This window comes from Phyllostomus discolor, chromosome 3, assembly GCF_004126475.2.
Source record: "Phyllostomus discolor isolate MPI-MPIP mPhyDis1 chromosome 3, mPhyDis1.pri.v3, whole genome shotgun sequence".
Taxonomy (NCBI): Eukaryota; Metazoa; Chordata; class Mammalia; order Chiroptera; family Phyllostomidae; genus Phyllostomus; species Phyllostomus discolor.
In genome coordinates, this window is record NC_040905.2 from 135,918,044 (window position 1) to 135,926,070 (window position 8,027).

General features: G+C 34.9%; 1 pseudogene; it reads left to right on the forward strand.

Annotated features, from left to right (window-relative positions):
• The first annotated feature begins 4,206 nt into the window (after positions 1-4,206).
• On the forward strand, positions 4,207-8,027 carry LOC114512514 (annotated as a pseudogene).

The following is an 8,027-nucleotide window of genomic DNA, read 5'->3' on the forward strand; positions in this document are numbered from 1 at the left end:
GAAACATGTTCTAAGAAACATAAAACACTGATTTGAAAGAATATATACACTCCTATGTTCACTGCAACATTATTTGCAATAGCCAGGATTTGGAAGCAGCCCCAGTGCCCATCAGTAGATGAGTGGATAAAAAAGGCTGTGTTGTATTTACATAATGGAATACTACTTGACTGTAAAAAAGAAGGAAATCTTACTTTTTCCCACAGCATGGATAGACCTGGAGACTATTATGCTAAGTGCTGAAATAAGCCAGTCATAGAAAGACAAGTACCATATGATTTTACTTATGTGTGAACAAAATAAACTAACAAAGTGGAGACAGCCTCATGGATATGGGGAAAAGACTGACAGCTGTCAGAGGGGAGGGGATGGAGCTGAGTGAGAGTGGTGAAGGATTTAAGCAAAGGAAAAAAAGGAAAGACTCATGGACACAGACAATAGTATGATGATTACCAGAGGGAGAAGGGAATGGGTGGATGTGCAAAAGAGTAAAGGGGATAATGATGATGGCAGGAAACTTGACTTGGGGTGGTGAACACACACTATAATATACAGATGATGTATTGTAGAATTCTACAATTTTAATGTATACCTAAAACCTGTATCATCTTATTAACCAATATAATCCCAGTAAATTCAACTAAAATAAATATATATTTTAAAAATTAGAGTAGAAATCGCTAAAATTGAAAATAGATAAATAATAGATAAAAGTTTAGAAAAACAAGACAAGTTATTTGAAAAGATCAGTAAATTGATTAATCTTTTGCCAGGCTAACAAAGAGAAAAAAAGAAAGACAAGTTACTAATATCAAATATGAAAGAGGAGTCATCGCTTCTGGTCCCATAGACACTAAATGTATAAGAGAACACTACAAACAGCCCTATGCCCATACATTTGATTATTTGGATAAAACAGACCAATTACTTGCAAAAAAACTTGCAGATGTACTCATGATGAAATATACGAGGTCTGAAAAAGTCCAGCCATTGTTAATATAATGAGAACCATTTGTGTGACATCAGTGTAAACTGGCAGCCAAGGAGAGTGGACTGGAATGTGCATGTATGAACAATAATGACTTCGCTGTACTTACTAGTCAGTGGGGGCAGTAGATGCTGTGGAGTCAGGCTGTCGCATTCAAAATGACTGAGCAAGTAGAGCAACAAATCTGCATCACATTTTGCATTAAAGCTTGAACATTCTTCCATGGAAACTATTCCAATGATTAAGATGGCGGCAGCTATAGGCAGCTGGTGATTGGCAGTGTTGTCACAACAATGTGCCCACTCATGCATCACGTCTCATGCTGAATGTTTTGGCAAAACATCAAATCACCCAGGTGACTCAGCCCCGCTCCAGCCCATATTCGGCACCCTGTGACTTCTGTTTTTTCCTCAAAACTAAAATCACCTTTGAAAGGGAAGAGATTTCAGACCATCAGTGAGATTCTGGAAAATATGACCTGGCGGCTCAGGAAAATACAACGAGGTAGCTGATGGTGATTGGGAGAACTGTGTGAGGTCCCAAGGTGCCTGCTTTGAAGGGGACTGAGGCATCATTGTCCTGTGTACAATGTTTCTTGTATCTTCTCCAATAAATGCATCTTTTTTATATTGCATGGCTGGATATCTTCTGGACAGACCTCGTATAACTTCAGTAGTCCTTATCTATAAAAGCAACTGAATTTTGAATTTAAAAACCTTAAAAAGAATACCAGACATAGATGTTTCACTAGTAAATTCTATAAAACTTTTAAGAAATAATACCAATTCTATACAATTGTTCCAGAAAGCAAAGAGTAGAGAACAATTCACAACCATTTCATGAATCCATTATTATTCTTATAATCATTGAGAAAACTAAAAGGAAAGAAAACTACAGATTAATATTTCTTGTGAATATAGATTCACAAGTCTTTTATAAATGTTAGGAAACCAAATTCAGCAATACATAACATGGTAATATATCTAAATGGGTTTTATTCCAGAAATACAAGGCTGGTTCTACATTCATAAACTAATCAATGTGAATCATCACACTAGCAAACAATGAGAAATACTATGTGACCATATCAATAAAAAATAAAAAACATTCCACTAAACTCACAATTTATGTGCTATAGACTACATGTTTTTGCCCCCTTCAAATTCATATGTTGTAATCCTAATCCCTAGTGTTTTGGTATTTGGAGGTGGGGCCTGTAGGAGGTGATTAGTTCATCATGAATAGGATTAGTGCCCTTGTAAATAAACCTGAGAGAGCTCATTCACCATTTATAGCATGTGAGGACACAGCCAGAACCATGAAGCAGGCCCTAGCTATATACTGAATTTATCAGCAGCTTTGTCTTGAACTGCCTAGCCTCTAGAACTGTGAGAAGTAAGTGTTTCTTATTTATAAGCCACCCAGGCTATGGCATTTCTGCAACAGCAGCCAGAATGGGCTAAGATATGGTTCATGGAAAAAAGAAAAACACTAAAAAAATTAGGAATACAAGAATATGACCTAACAAAGGTTATATATGAAAGATGTAATGCTAACATCATTCTTACTGTCAAGGGAACACTCTCTTGTAAGTTAGGGAGTAAGGAAAGGATTTCATATATTTCTTATCACTCTTGGTCAATGTCTTAATGGAATTCTTAGTCAGTATGATAAAACAAGGAAGTGGGGGAGCATACAGATAGAAAAGGAATAAACCCGCAAACATTCCTGGAAATAAACAAATATAGTAACTTCACAGAATTCAAAGTCAATTTACAAAAGTTACTGCTTTTCTGTATATCAGAAAAGAAAATTGGAACTTGAAATTTTGAAAAAAAAAAAAAAACAACAACCCGATCGCACTGAAAAAGGAAGCACTTTGGGGTAAACCTAAGAAAATACTAGATATGTACACAGAAAACTTGTAAAACAGTGATGAAAAAATCAACATCTAAGTAATGAGCTATTTCATATTCATGGATTGGATAACTCACTTTGTTAAGATGTCAGTTTTCTCAAACTTGATGTATAGATTCAAGGCAATCTCAGTCATGATCCCAGGAGGGTTTTAGTCAATAAACTGATTCTAAAAATTATATGGAAAATCAAAGGACCTACAATAGCCAAAAAAAAAAAAAAGAACAAAGGTAAAAGACCAATTTCCTAATTTTAAGGTATGTGATACCAGCAAAAGAATACACTTGCTGTTCAGTGAAACAGAGCAGAGGGCCCAGATAGACCCACACTAATATAATCAAATGAATTTTGACAAAACTGCAAAGGCAATTCTATGGGGGAAAGGATAGCCTTTCATCAAATAGTGCTGCAATAATTGGATGTCCATATAATTAAAAAACTCACTTAGGCTTCGTATCTTACACAGAAATTAACTCAAAATGGATCATAGACCTAAATGTAAAATTCTAAAGAAAAACTTGTAAAAGCTAAAAAAATAGGAGAAAATCTGAGTTGAAATGTTGATGGGTCTATCCATAGAATACCAAAAGATGATCCATGAAAAACATTGCTATGTTGCTATGTTAGACTTTATTAAAAGGAAAACATTTGCTCTAAAAAGACACTGTTAAGAGAATGAAAACACAAGCCTCAGGCTGAGAAAAAATAATTTGCTAATCAAATACCTTTTAAGGGACTTATACTCAGAATATACAAAGAACTGTTAACATTCAACAGTAAGAGAGTGATGTCACCAAAATAGTGGACTGGGATACTCCAGGCTTTCCTTATCCCATATAAACATTTTTTTTTTAAAAAAAGTGAACCAACCTCATCAGACCTCTGGAAAAACAAGTGTTTATATTCACCAGACAAACACACAGTCGAGAAAGAGCCATCTTCAAAATGGTGGGAAAGTTTTGTAGTGTTTACCCACCCCTACCCCATCACACCCCAGAACAATGGTGGTCTTGGACTTGACCAGGTGGCAGCCAAGTTCCCAGGTCCTACTGTGAACCAGATGGAGCAGAATACACCTTATTTGCAAGTTATCATATTCATCTGTGTGACCTCTGTGGGGGATACCTGAAGGACTGACTCAAAAGTGCCTGTTTCATATAATGCAGAATCCAGAAAGGAAAAGGAAGAAAGGCACAAGGCAGACTACAAGTCCACAGAGGCCTGGGGCATGAGTAGAAATCTGCAATAAGCCATCTAAGGCCCAGAGGAGAAGCTGGGGCAAGACTCTTAAAAATTAGCACATGCAGAAACAGCCAAGTCCTTGGGAAAATTTAGAAAACCACCCATATGCCATGGCAAGACATTCTCAGAAAAGCCCTGAAATGATGTTAAACTTTTTCCTCAAGCTGATTTCTGTGCTTGGAGCAAACCTAGGTAAGTGCTGAAGGAATGCCCCTGAATAGAGCCAGTTTGCAAAGACTGGGAGAGGCAGTCTCCTCTTTTTTGTGTTGTTTCATTTTGGGGTTATTTTGTTTGTTTTAGCTACTAATAGTCAAGGGAATCTATGTCAAAATATTACATGAATGTGAACTAAAGGAATAAAGACTTCAGGGATCATACTACAAGCAAATGACTTCGCAAAAATGGTTTGGAAAGTCTCAAAACAACAGTACTTCTATAGCCTTCAGCATTTCTTTTAAAGCAGCAAACCCTGGGAAAGGGAGAATTTTATTTCCAGAGTTAACACATTATAATAACCAAATATACAGTTTTGAACAAAAAGTCAAAAGGCATACAAAGAAACAGGAAAACATGGCTCATTGAAAGGAATAGAATACATTGATAAAAACAGTCACTGAGGAAGTACATACACCAGGCTTACTGAACAACACTTTAAAATAATTGTCTCAAATATGAAGAGCTAAGAGGAAACCTGGAAAAAGAAAGAAACACCAGGAAAACAATACATGAATAAAATTAAGAGTACTGGAAAAAGAATGATGATAATAAAAAGGAACCAAACAAATTCTGCAGTTGAAAAATACAACTTCTAAAGTGAAAAGTATACCACTGGGCTTCAACAGCAGATAATCAGCAAGCAGAAAAAAGAATCAATGAAATTTTAAATAGGATAATTGAAATTACTGAATCTGAGGCAGAGCACAAAAGAAAATGATTAAAGAAGACTAAGGAATTTGTAAAATACTATCAAAGAAACAATGAAAGCATAACAGGAGTCCCAAAAGGAGAAAAGAAAAAAGAGCAGAAAGTAACTTGAAAAATAATGGCTAAAACCTTTTGAAATGTGATGAATTTAATACATGAATCTACAAATCCAACAGACTTAATGAACCCCAAGGGGGAAAGCCCCAAAGAGACCCAAATGAAGGCACATGATCTGTCAAAAGAGAGAACGTGAAAGAAACAAGAGAAATGACTCAGTACATACACAAGATACTCAATACAACTTTCTGCTGATTTCTTCCTCTGGAAGTTTGGAGACAAGAAAGTAGTTGGGTGATGTATGTAAAGTACTAACAGAAACTGTAAAGTAAAAATTCTATATAAAACTGTCCTTCAAAGTTGAGGGGGAAAATACATTCCCAGATAAAGAAAAACTGAGAAAGTTCTTTACCACTGGAGCTGCCCTATAAAAAAATGTTAAAGGGAACTTTTTCTGGGTTGAAATGAAAAGGATGCAGGATAGTAACTTGGAGTCATATGAAGATGTAAAAATCTCTAGCAAGGAGAAACACATGGACAAGTACATAAGCCAATATTATTTTTTACAAAGTTTAATAGACAAATGCATAAAAGTGATTTTGAATCTATGTTACTGGGCTCACAATGTATACCAATATAATTTGTAACATCAATAGCAAAGGTAGGAATTGATGATAAATAAATAATAAAAATGAGGTTCCTGTTACCTTTTGTCACAACAAAACCATGTTGGAGTTTTGAAAAAGAAAATAATTTAATAATCAAACTAATAATCAAATTAATACCTAAAAGAATCCCTTTTCCATTAAAAAGTAAAAAGGTGGATGGAAAAAATTGAATTAAAGAGGTTAGTAAGTATGAAACTCTTGAGTCTGGAATATTAAAAAAATCAACAAAGGTGGGGAGAGGACCTGTATAGTTTTTTATGTGATTGGAGTTGATAAAACTTAAATTAGATTGTTACAATTTTATGATGTTGCATGTAAGCTCCATAACTACAAAGAAAATATCTATAGAATATATACAAACAGAAATGAGAAGAGAACATGTATCAGTACAAAAATATCAACTAAAAACAAATGGAGGAAATGAGGGCAAAGAAGCTATAATACGTGCCAAAAACCAATAGCAAAATGGTCAGAGTAATCCATTCCTTGTCAATAACTACTTTAAATGTAAGTGGATTAAATTATAGAAAACAGTGATGAGTAGAATGCATTAAAAAAGATGATCCAACTCTATGCTTACTATAAGATACTTATTTATATTTAAAGACACAAATAGTTTTAACATGAAGTATGGGAAAAACATATTCTGTGAAAATAGTAACCAAAAGACAGAAGGGGTAGCTATACAAATATCAGACAAACTAGACTTTAAGTCAGATACTGTTAGGTGAGACAAAAAAGGACATTATATATTATAAAACAGGTCAAGCCACTATGAAGACATAACAATTATAAACATATGCACCAAACATCAGAGCTCCAAAATATATGAAACAAACATTGACAGAGTTGAAGGAAGAAATTGACAGTTCTACAGTAATAGTTAATTACTTTAGTACCCCACTTTTAACAATGAATTGAACAACCAAACAAAATAAGAGATGTGAACAACACTATAAAGCAACTGAACCTAATAGATATATAAAAGACTCCACCCAACTACAGCAGAATATACAGTTTTCCCATGTGTGCATTAATCATTCTCCAGGATAGGACACAGAATAACTCTTAATACATTTTAAAAGATTGAAATAATACATATTACATGTTCCAATCATGATGAAACTAAGAAGTCAATAACAAAAGGAAAATGAGATGTCACAAATATGTGGAAAATAACCAAACACTAGTAAACAACCAATGAGTCAAATAACAAGGGAAATTAGCAAATACCTTGAGAAAATGAAAATGGTAACACATTATACCGAAACTTACAGGGTGTGGAAAAAGTAACATTAACATGGAAATTTGTAGTTGTAAACCCCTACATTAAACAAGAAGGAAGATCTCAAATTAATAACCTAACTTTATACCTTAAGGAACTAGAAAAATAAGAATAAACTAAACCTAAATCTAGCTGAAAAAAGGAGGTAATATAGATTGGAAAAGAGGATAAAAAATAGAAAAAAAATGAAATCAATGAAACTAAAAGTTGGTCTTTTGAAAAGAACAAAACTCACAAATCTCAGGTAGATTGAGTAAGAAAAAAAAGAGAAGACTCACATAACTAAAATCAGAAATAAAAGTGAGTATAGTACTATCAATTTCTGCAGAAGTAAAAGTAATTAGGAGAATACTATGAGCAATTTCTACCAACAAATTGGAAAACCTAGTAAATGGACAACTTTTAGAAATATAAACTTTCAAAACCAAATACAAAGAAACAAAGTCTAAATAGATCTACTAGGAGTTTCTAGTGCCATTCTGCAATAAAAGGCATTAAAGTCCCTTGGAGAAGTGGCTGATTCTAGAGCTAAAGCATGGAACATAAAAGATGACTTTTGAGTAGCATGGAGTGATGGTGAGGAGCTGTAGCAGCTCTGGGTGCAGGAGGCAGTGGACTCCATTGTGAAGAGTCAGGAGGGAGAGAACATCTAGAAGATGCAGGGCCTCAGGTTCTGGTGCAGTGCTGGCTGTTATGAGGATGGCCAAGCATCCCTGCAACAGGTGCACCAGTGCATTGAACAGTGAGTGCCCTGAGGCTCTGCCTCAAGTCTAGGCCCCTGTGCACCATTGCAATGACAAAGCCAAAGATTCAATAGATGCAAGGAATAAAGAGCTTCAGGTAAAGTGGCAGCTGGGGTTGTATGGCCAAGTGTGTGGATGATCACATGAACCTCTTTCTAATCATGGCCAAGAAGATGAAGGATCTCTCAGCCATTCAGAAATAG